The sequence below is a fragment of the Hyla sarda genome, chromosome 2 (assembly GCF_029499605.1).
Source record: "Hyla sarda isolate aHylSar1 chromosome 2, aHylSar1.hap1, whole genome shotgun sequence".
Classification (NCBI taxonomy): domain Eukaryota; kingdom Metazoa; phylum Chordata; class Amphibia; order Anura; family Hylidae; genus Hyla; species Hyla sarda.
In genome coordinates this window covers 181,203,808-181,214,537 of record NC_079190.1, presented here as the reverse complement: position 1 = coordinate 181,214,537, position 10,730 = coordinate 181,203,808, and the positions used below count along the sequence as shown (strand labels likewise).

Below are 10,730 nucleotides of genomic sequence, written 5' to 3'. Positions count from 1 at the left end.
CTCCTCGCCTCAGTCCACCTTCCTCCAACCACTTACCTCGACAACTGCTCTCCTTGACATCCACCTCGCCTCAGTCCATCCATGCACCAATATCTTCCAATCCACCAGACATCCCAGGTTCTCACGATCCATCTCTTTTAACAGCTGCCATCTTCAGGGTCTTGACAGGATTCGAACTCACAACCTCTTCGCTCCAAGGTGGCTGCTCTAACCACTATGCCGTGGGAGCTGCTTGTCAGGCATATGCGGCGACCATGGTCTTGGCCTGTTTTGGCACACAGAGCAACTGCACAGAGGAAAAAAAAGCATGCATGTGTTAGGGGGCACTCGGATTTGAACCAAGGACCTCTTGATCTGCAGTCAAATGCTCTACCACTGAGCTATACCCCCGCAACATGCAGCTCATCTGTACCTCAACATTTTTAATTTTCTGCAATAAACTACATATGTGGGATACGGTTAAGCTTGTAAAGAAAAAAAATGTGTGTTACGGGCACTCGGACCTCTTTACATGCAGTCAAATGCTCTACCACTGAGCTTCAGCCCCACAACATGTGGCTTGTTTGTACCTCAACGTTGCCTCCAGCCCTTCACACCAACTACCACCACTGCCTCCAGCCCTTCAGCCCACCACCCAGGGCCACTCACTTCCACACCAACAACCTTCTTCCTATGGCGCCTCCCCCCCCCACCACCACTACATATGTAGGATATGGTTAAGTCGTAAAGCAAAAAAATGTGTGTTAGGGGGCACTCGGATTTGAGCCAAGGACCTCTTGATCTGCAGTCAAATGCTCTACCACTGAGCTATACCCCCGCAACACATGGCTTGCCAGGGTAACCGCACAGAGGGGGGATTCGAAGCTAAGTCCGAACTAGCTCTCGGCTTGCCTGTACTATCCCAGTCAAATGTATATGAACCGGTGGGGAAAAAAATGATTTTGTCAAAACAGGCCAAGACCACAGTCATCCTTGCTAGTGTCCATGAAGCTCTCATGGTCTAGTGGTTAGAGCTGCTGCCTTGGAGCAGAGAGGTTGTGAGTTCAAGTCCTGTGAACACCCTGAAGCTCGTTTGGAGAAATTGTGGCAGCATAGTGTGGAAGCGGAGGAGTGTGTGTGTGTGTGTGTGTGTGTGTGTGTGTGTGTGTGTGTGTGTGTGAAGTGGTTGATGGTCGGGCACCCGTAAGGTGTTGGAGAAGGAGCTCTGGTGTGGATGGCTGTGGTAGCTGGTATGTGAGTGTGGGTGGGAAGATTCCATAGGAAGAAGGTTGTTGGTGTGGAAGTGAGTGGTCCCGGTTCCTGGGTGGTAGTTGGTGTGAAGGGCTGGTGGCAATGGTGGTAGCTGGTGTGGAGGCAGTGGTGGTAGTTGGTGTGAAGGGCTGGAGGCAATGGTGGATTGCAGAGGAGGTTTTCGTGATATAAAAAAAAGGCAAATAAAATCCCCCATCTTTTTATTTTCAACATCCCACATGCTTCGACAGACACAACACCACTTTTGGCAGATCCCCAACCTAGAATCCTCCATTCCAGGCAGTGGACCACCTTCCACGATGCCCCACAACTACACCTTCCTCCGCAACGCCCTCTAACCACTTACTTACCTCGACAACTGCTCTCCTTGACATCCTCCTCGCCTCAGTCCATCCAGCGACATGCTCCAGGGTCTTCAGGGACATTGCTCTCCATTCCGCTCTTCCTGACATCCACCTCGCCTCAGTCCATCCATGCACCGATATCTTCCAATCCCATGAGTGGTGGTGGTGTGGGTGGGAAGGTTCCATAGGAAGAAGGTTGTTGGTGTGGAAGTGAGTGGTCCCGGTAATTGGTGTGAAGGGCTGGTGGCAGTGGTGGTAGTTGGTGTGGAGGCAGTAGTGGTAGTTGGTGTGAAGGGCTGGAGGCAATGGTGGATTGCAGAGGAGGTTTTCTTGATATAAAAAAAAAAAAAAAAAAAAAGGCAAATAAAATCCCCCATCTTTTTATTTTCAACATCCCACATGCTTCGACAGACACAACACCACTTTTGGCAGATCCCCAACCTAGAATCCTCCATTCCAGGCAGTGGACCACCTTCCACGATGCCCCACAACTACACCTTCCTCCGCAACGCCCTCTAACCACTTACTTACCTCGACAACTGCTCTCCTTGACATCCTCCTCGCCTCAGTCCATCCAGCGACATGCTCCAGGGTCTTCAGGGACATTGCTCTCCATTCCGCTCTTCCTGACATCCACCTCGCCTCAGTCCATCCATGCACCGATATCTTCCAATCCCATGAGTGGTGGTGGTGTGGGTGGGAAGGTTCCATAGGAAGAAGGTTGTTGGTGTGGAAGTGAGTGGTCCCGGTAATTGGTGTGAAGGGCTGGTGGCAGTGGTGGTAGTTGGTGTGGAGGCAGTAGTGGTAGTTGGTGTGAAGGGTTGGAGGCAATGGTGGATTGCAGAGGAGGTTTTCTTGATAAAAAAAAAAAAAAAAAAAAAAAGGCAAATAAAATCCCCCATCTTTTTATTTTCAACATCCCACATGCTTCGACAGACACAACACCACTTTTGGCAGATCCCCAACCTAGAATCCTCCATTCCAGGCAGTGGACCACCTTCCACGATGCCCCACAACTACACCTTCCTCCGCAACGCCCTCTAGCCACTCACCTCGACAACTGCTCTCCTTGACGTCCTCCTCGCCTCAGTCCACCTTCCACGATGCCCCACAACTACACCTTCCTCCAACCACTTACCTCGACAACTGCTCTCCTTGACATCCTCCTCGCCTCAGTCCACCTTCCTCCAACCACTTACCTCGACAACTGCTCTCCTTGACATCCACCTCGCCTCAGTCCATCCATGCACCAATATCTTCCAATCCACCAGACATCCCAGGTTCTCACGATCCATCTCTTTTAACAGCTGCCATCTTCAGGGTCTTGACAGGATTCGAACTCACAACCTCTTCGCTCCAAGGTGGCTGCTCTAACCACTATGCCGTGGGAGCTGCTTGTCAGGCATATGCGGCGACCATGGTCTTGGCCTGTTTTGGCACACAGAGCAACTGCACAGAGGAAAAAAAAGCATGCATGTGTTAGGGGGCACTCGGATTTGAACCAAGGACCTCTTGATCTGCAGTCAAATGCTCTACCACTGAGCTATACCCCCGCAACATGCAGCTCATCTGTACCTCAACATTTTTAATTTTCTGCAATAAACTACATATGTGGGATACGGTTAAGCTTGTAAAGAAAAAAAATGTGTGTTACGGGCACTCGGACCTCTTTACATGCAGTCAAATGCTCTACCACTGAGCTTCAGCCCCACAACATGTGGCTTGTTTGTACCTCAACGTTGCCTCCAGCCCTTCACACCAACTACCACCACTGCCTCCAGCCCTTCAGCCCACCACCCAGGGCCACTCACTTCCACACCAACAACCTTCTTCCTATGGCGCCTCCCCCCCCCACCACCACTACATATGTAGGATATGGTTAAGTCGTAAAGCAAAAAAATGTGTGTTAGGGGGCACTCGGATTTGAGCCAAGGACCTCTTGATCTGCAGTCAAATGCTCTACCACTGAGCTATACCCCCGCAACACATGGCTTGCCAGGGTAACCGCACAGAGGGGGGATTCGAAGCTAAGTCCGAACTAGCTCTCGGCTTGCCTGTACTATCCCAGTCAAATGTATATGAACCGGTGGGGAAAAAAATGATTTTGTCAAAACAGGCCAAGACCACAGTCATCCTTGCTAGTGTCCATGAAGCTCTCATGGTCTAGTGGTTAGAGCTGCTGCCTTGGAGCAGAGAGGTTGTGAGTTCAAGTCCTGTGAACACCCTGAAGCTCGTTTGGAGAAATTGTGGCAGCATAGTGTGGAAGCGGAGGAGTGTGTGTGTGTGTGTGTGTGTGTGTGAAGTGGTTGATGGTCGGGCACCCGTAAGGTGTTGGAGAAGGAGCTCTGGTGTGGATGGCTGTGGTAGCTGGTATGTGAGTGTGGGTGGGAAGATTCCATAGGAAGAAGGTTGTTGGTGTGGAAGTGAGTGGTCCCGGTTCCTGGGTGGTAGTTGGTGTGAAGGGCTGGTGGCAATGGTGGTAGCTGGTGTGGAGGCAGTGGTGGTAGTTGGTGTGAAGGGCTGGAGGCAATGGTGGATTGCAGAGGAGGTTTTCGTGATATAAAAAAAAGGCAAATAAAATCCCCCATCTTTTTATTTTCAACATCCCACATGCTTCGACAGACACAACACCACTTTTGGCAGATCCCCAACCTAGAATCCTCCATTCCAGGCAGTGGACCACCTTCCACGATGCCCCACAACTACACCTTCCTCCGCAACGCCCTCTAACCACTTACTTACCTCGACAACTGCTCTCCTTGACATCCTCCTCGCCTCAGTCCATCCAGCGACATGCTCCAGGGTCTTCAGGGACATTGCTCTCCATTCCGCTCTTCCTGACATCCACCTCGCCTCAGTCCATCCATGCACCGATATCTTCCAATCCCATGAGTGGTGGTGGTGTGGGTGGGAAGGTTCCATAGGAAGAAGGTTGTTGGTGTGGAAGTGAGTGGTCCCGGTAATTGGTGTGAAGGGCTGGTGGCAGTGGTGGTAGTTGGTGTGGAGGCAGTAGTGGTAGTTGGTGTGAAGGGCTGGAGGCAATGGTGGATTGCAGAGGAGGTTTTCTTGATATAAAAAAAAAAAAAAAAAAAAAGGCAAATAAAATCCCCCATCTTTTTATTTTCAACATCCCACATGCTTCGACAGACACAACACCACTTTTGGCAGATCCCCAACCTAGAATCCTCCATTCCAGGCAGTGGACCACCTTCCACGATGCCCCACAACTACACCTTCCTCCGCAACGCCCTCTAACCACTTACTTACCTCGACAACTGCTCTCCTTGACATCCTCCTCGCCTCAGTCCATCCAGCGACATGCTCCAGGGTCTTCAGGGACATTGCTCTCCATTCCGCTCTTCCTGACATCCACCTCGCCTCAGTCCATCCATGCACCGATATCTTCCAATCCCATGAGTGGTGGTGGTGTGGGTGGGAAGGTTCCATAGGAAGAAGGTTGTTGGTGTGGAAGTGAGTGGTCCCGGTAATTGGTGTGAAGGGCTGGTGGCAGTGGTGGTAGTTGGTGTGGAGGCAGTAGTGGTAGTTGGTGTGAAGGGTTGGAGGCAATGGTGGATTGCAGAGGAGGTTTTCTTGATAAAAAAAAAAACAAAACAAAAAAAAGGCAAATAAAATCCCCCATCTTTTTATTTTCAACATCCCACATGCTTCGACAGACACAACACCACTTTTGGCAGATCCCCAACCTAGAATCCTCCATTCCAGGCAGTGGACCACCTTCCACGATGCCCCACAACTACACCTTCCTCCGCAACGCCCTCTAACCACTCACCTCGACAACTGCTCTCCTTGACGTCCTCCTCGCCTCAGTCCACCTTCCACGATGCCCCACAACTACACCTTCCTCCAACCACTTACCTCGACAACTGCTCTCCTTGACATCCTCCTCGCCTCAGTCCACCTTCCACAATGCCCCACAACTACACCTTCCTCCAACCACTTACCTCGACAACTGCTCTCCTTGACATCCACCTCGCCTCAGTCCATCCATGCACCAATATCTTCCAATCCACCAGACATCCCAGGTTCTCACGATCCATCTCTTTTAACAGCTGCCATCTTCAGGGTCTTGACAGGATTCGAACTCACAACCTCTTCGCTCCAAGGTGGCTGCTCTAACCACTATGCCGTGGGAGCTGCTTGTCAGGCATATGCGGCGACCATGGTCTTGGCCTGTTTTGGCACACAGAGCAACTGCACAGAGGAAAAAAAAGCATGCATGTGTTAGGGGGCACTCGGATTTGTACCAAGGACCTCTTGATCTGCAGTCAAATGCTCTACCACTGAGCTATACCCCCGCAACATGCAGCTCATCTGTACCTCAACATTTTTAATTTTCTGCAATAAACTACATATGTGGGATACGGTTAAGCTTGTAAAGAAAAAAAATGTGTGTTACGGGCACTCGGACCTCTTTACATGCAGTCAAATGCTCTACCACTGAGCTTCAGCCCCACAACATGTGGCTTGTTTGTACCTCAACGTTGCCTCCAGCCCTTCACACCAACTACCACCACTGCCTCCAGCCCTTCAGCCCACCACCCAGGGCCACTCACTTCCACACCAACAACCTTCTTCCTATGGCGCCTCCCCCCCACCACCACCACTACATATGTAGGATATGGTTAAGTCGTAAAGCAAAAAAATGTGTGTTAGGGGGCACTCGGATTTGAGCCAAGGACCTCTTGATCTGCAGTCAAATGCTCTACCACTGAGCTATACCCCCGCAACACATGGCTTGCCAGGGTAACCGCACAGAGGGGGGATTCGAAGCTAAGTCCGAACTAGCTCTCGGCTTGCCTGTACTATCCCAGTCAAATGTATATGAACCGGTGGGGAAAAAAATGATTTTGTCAAAACAGGCCAAGACCACAGTCATCCTTGCTAGTTTCCATGAAGCTCTCATGGTCTAGTGGTTAGAGCTGCTGCCTTGGAGCAGAGAGGTTGTGAGTTCAAGTCCTGTGAACACCCTGAAGCTCGTTTGGAGAAATTGTGGCAGCATAGTGTGGAAGCGGAGGAGTGTGTGTGTGTGTGTGTGTGTGTGTGTGTGTGTGTGTGTGTGTGTGTGAAGTGGTTGATGGTCGGGCACCCATAAGGTGTTGGAGAAGGAGCTCTGGTGTGGATGGCTGTGGTAGCTGGTATGTGAGTGTGGGTGGGAAGATTCCATAGGAAGAAGGTTGTTGGTGTGGAAGTGAGTGGTCCCGGTTCCTGGGTGGTAGTTGGTGTGAAGGGCTGGTGGCAATGGTGGTAGCTGGTGTGGAGGCAGTGGTGGTAGTTGGTGTGAAGGGCTGGAGGCAATGGTGGATTGCAGAGGAGGTTTTCTTGATATAAAAAAAAAAAAAAAAAAGGCAAATAAAATCCCCCATCTTTTTATTTTCAACATCCCACATGCTTCTTGACATCGACCTCGCCTCAGTCCATCCATGCACCGATATCTTCCAATCCACCAGACATCCCAGGTTCTCACGATCCATCTCTTTTAACAGCTGCCATCTTCAGGGTCTTGACAGGATTCGAACTCACAACCTCTTCGCTCCAAGGCGGCTGCTCTAACCACTATGCCGTGGGAGCTGCTTGTCAGGCATATGCGGCGACCAAGGTCTTGGCCTGTTTTGGCACACAGAGCAACTGCACAGAGGAAAGGGGGGGGGGGGGACTCCAACCTAAGGTGGAGCTAGCTCTCAACTGGCTATGGGAAGCCCGTTGGCTTCCTGGCTATGGTTGGGAAGATTCCATAGGAAGAAGGTTGTTGGTGTGGAAGTGAGTGGTCCCGGTTCCTGGGTGGTAGTTGGTGTGAAGGGCTGGTGGCAATGGTGGTAGCTGGTGTGGAGGCAGTGGTGGTAGTTGGTGTGAAGGGCTGGAGGCAATGGTGGATTGCAGAGGAGGTTTTCGTGATATAAAAAAAAGGCAAATAAAATCCCCCATCTTTTTATTTTCAACATCCCACATGCTTCGACAGACACAACACCACTTTTGGCAGATCCCCAACCTAGAATCCTCCATTCCAGGCAGTGGACCACCTTCCACGATGCCCCACAACTACACCTTCCTCCGCAACGCCCTCTAACCACTTACTTACCTCGACAACTGCTCTCCTTGACATCCTCCTCGCCTCAGTCCATCCAGCGACATGCTCCAGGGTCTTCAGGGACATTGCTCTCCATTCCGCTCTTCCTGACATCCACCTCGCCTCAGTCCATCCATGCACCGATATCTTCCAATCCCATGAGTGGTGGTGGTGTGGGTGGGAAGGTTCCATAGGAAGAAGGTTGTTGGTGTGGAAGTGAGTGGTCCCGGTAATTGGTGTGAAGGGCTGGTGGCAGTGGTGGTAGTTGGTGTGGAGGCAGTAGTGGTAGTTGGTGTGAAGGGCTGGAGGCAATGGTGGATTGCAGAGGAGGTTTTCTTGATATAAAAAAAAAAAAAGGCAAATAAAATCCCCCATCTTTTTATTTTCAACATCCCACATGCTTCGACAGACACAACACCACTTTTGGCAGATCCCCAACCTAGAATCCTCCATTCCAGGCAGTGGACCACCTTCCACGATGCCCCACAACTACACCTTCCTCCGCAACGCCCTCTAACCACTTACTTACCTCGACAACTGCTCTCCTTGACATCCTCCTCGCCTCAGTCCATCCAGCGACATGCTCCAGGGTCTTCAGGGACATTGCTCTCCATTCCGCTCTTCCTGACATCCACCTCGCCTCAGTCCATCCATGCACCGATATCTTCCAATCCCATGAGTGGTGGTGGTGTGGGTGGGAAGGTTCCATAGGAAGAAGGTTGTTGGTGTGGAAGTGAGTGGTCCCGGTAATTGGTGTGAAGGGCTGGTGGCAGTGGTGGTAGTTGGTGTGGAGGCAGTAGTGGTAGTTGGTGTGAAGGGTTGGAGGCAATGGTGGATTGCAGAGGAGGTTTTCTTGATAAAAAAAAAACAAAAACAAAAAAAAGGCAAATAAAATCCCCCATCTTTTTATTTTCAACATCCCACATGCTTCGACAGACACAACACCACTTTTGGCAGATCCCCAACCTAGACTCCTCCATTCCAGGCAGTGGACCACCTTCCACGATGCCCCACAACTACACCTTCCTCCGCAACGCCCTCTAACCACTCACCTCGACAACTGCTCTCCTTGACGTCCTCCTCGCCTCAGTCCACCTTCCACGATGCCCCGCAACTACACCTTCCTCCACAACTGCTCTCCTTGACATCCTCCTCGCCTCAGTCCACCTTCCACAATGCCCCACAACTACACCTTCCTCCAACCACTTACCTCGACAACTGCTCTCCTTGACATCCACCTCGCCTCAGTCCATCCATGCACCGATATCTTCCAATCCACCAGACATCCCAGGTTCTCACGATCCATCTCTTTTAACAGCTGCCATCTTCAGGGTCTTGACAGGATTCGAACTCACAACCTCTTCGCTCCAAGGTGGCTGCTCTAACCACTATGCCGTGGGAGCTGCTTGTCTGGCATATGCGGCGACCAAGGTCTTGGCCTGTTTTGGCACACAGAGCAACTGCACAGAGGAAAGGGGGGGGGGGGGGACTCCAACCTAAGGTGGAGCTAGCTCTCAACTGGCTATGTCAAGATCTCTGAATGCTAAGTGGTTAGCCTTGCCACCTTACAGTGTGAAGGTGGTGGGTTCAATCTATAAATGTAACTTAGATGTAAGTTTTGTCAAACCACAAAAAGATCAAAGAGTTACATTCGTAGATCTTAAAGGGATACTCGTGTGTCAATTTTTTTTTTTTAAATTAACTGGTGCCAAAAAGTTAGACAGATTAGTAAATGACTTGTATTTAAAGCTCTTTACTCTTATCAGCTGCTTTATACTACAGAGGAAGTTGTATGGTTCTTTTCTGTCTGACCACAATGCCCCACCAAGAAAAAATTGTGCATTAGCGGGCATTTGTATTTGAACCAAGGACCTCTTGAACCTCTGCGCTCCAGGGTGGCTGCTCATCAACTGGATGAGGCGACCAAAATCTTGCAGTGTAAAGCTAGTGGGGGTCTGCTATAAACAACATATGTAGGATGTGGTTAAGCTGTAAAAAAAAGCATGCATGTGTTAGGGGGCACTCGGATTTGAACCAAGGACCTCTTGATCTGCAGTCAAATGCTCTACCACTGAGCTATACCCCCGCAACATGCAACTCATCTGTACCTCAACATTTTTAATTTTCTGCAATAAACTACATATGTGGGATACGGTTAAGCTTGTAAAGAAAAAAAATGTGTGTTACGGGCACTCGGACCTCTTTACATGCAGTCAAATGCTCTACCACTGAGCTTCAGCCCCACAACATGTGGCTTGTTTGTACCTCAACGTTGCCTCCAGCCCTTCACACCAACTACCACCACTGCCTCCAGCCCTTCAGCCCACCACCCAGGGCCACTCACTTCCACACCAACAACCTTCTTCCTATGGCGCCTCCCCCCCACCACCACCACTACATATGTAGGATATGGTTAAGTCGTAAAGCAAAAAAATGTGTGTTAGGGGGCACTCGGATTTGAGCCAAGGACCTCTTGATCTGCAGTCAAATGCTCTACCACTGAGCTATACCCCCGCAACACATGGCTTGCCAGGGTAACCGCACAGAGGGGGGATTCGAAGCTAAGTCCGAACTAGCTCTCGGCTTGCCTGTACTATCCCAGTCAAATGTATATGAACCGGTGGGGAAAAAAATGATTTTGTCAAAACAGGCCAAGACCACAGTCATCCTTGCTAGTTTCCATGAAGCTCTCATGGTCTAGTGGTTAGAGCTGCTGCCTTGGAGCAGAGAGGTTGTGAGTTCAAGTCCTGTGAACACCCTGAAGCTCGTTTGGAGAAATTGTGGCAGCATAGTGTGGAAGCGGAGGAGTGTGTGTGTGTGTGTGTGAAGTGGTTGATGGTCGGGCACCCATAAGGTGTTGGAGAAGGAGCTCTGGTGTGGATGGCTGTGGTAGCTGGTATGTGAGTGTGGGTGGGAAGATTCCATAGGAAGAAGGTTGTTGGTGTGGAAGTGAGTGGTCCCGGTTCCTGGGTGGTAGTTGGTGTGAAGGGCTGGTGGCAATGGTGGTAGCTGGTGTGGAGGCAGTGGTGGTAGTTGGTGTGAAGGGCTGG

General features: G+C 50.6%; 3 non-coding genes across 3 annotated transcripts; all 3 read right to left on the bottom strand.

The window, feature by feature from the left end:
• Positions 1-318: 318 nt before the first annotated feature.
• Positions 319-390, bottom strand: TRNAC-GCA (transfer RNA cysteine (anticodon GCA)). Its single transcript has one exon. It is a non-coding gene; the product is annotated as a tRNA-Cys (tRNA).
• A 2,686-nt stretch (positions 391-3,076) lies between these two features.
• On the bottom strand, positions 3,077-3,148 carry TRNAC-GCA (transfer RNA cysteine (anticodon GCA)). The gene has a single exon. It is a non-coding gene; the product is annotated as a tRNA-Cys (tRNA).
• Positions 3,149-9,694: 6,546 nt separating this feature from the next.
• On the bottom strand, positions 9,695-9,766 carry TRNAC-GCA (transfer RNA cysteine (anticodon GCA)). The gene has a single exon. It is a non-coding gene; the product is annotated as a tRNA-Cys (tRNA).
• Between the last annotated feature and the right edge of the window lie 964 nt (positions 9,767-10,730).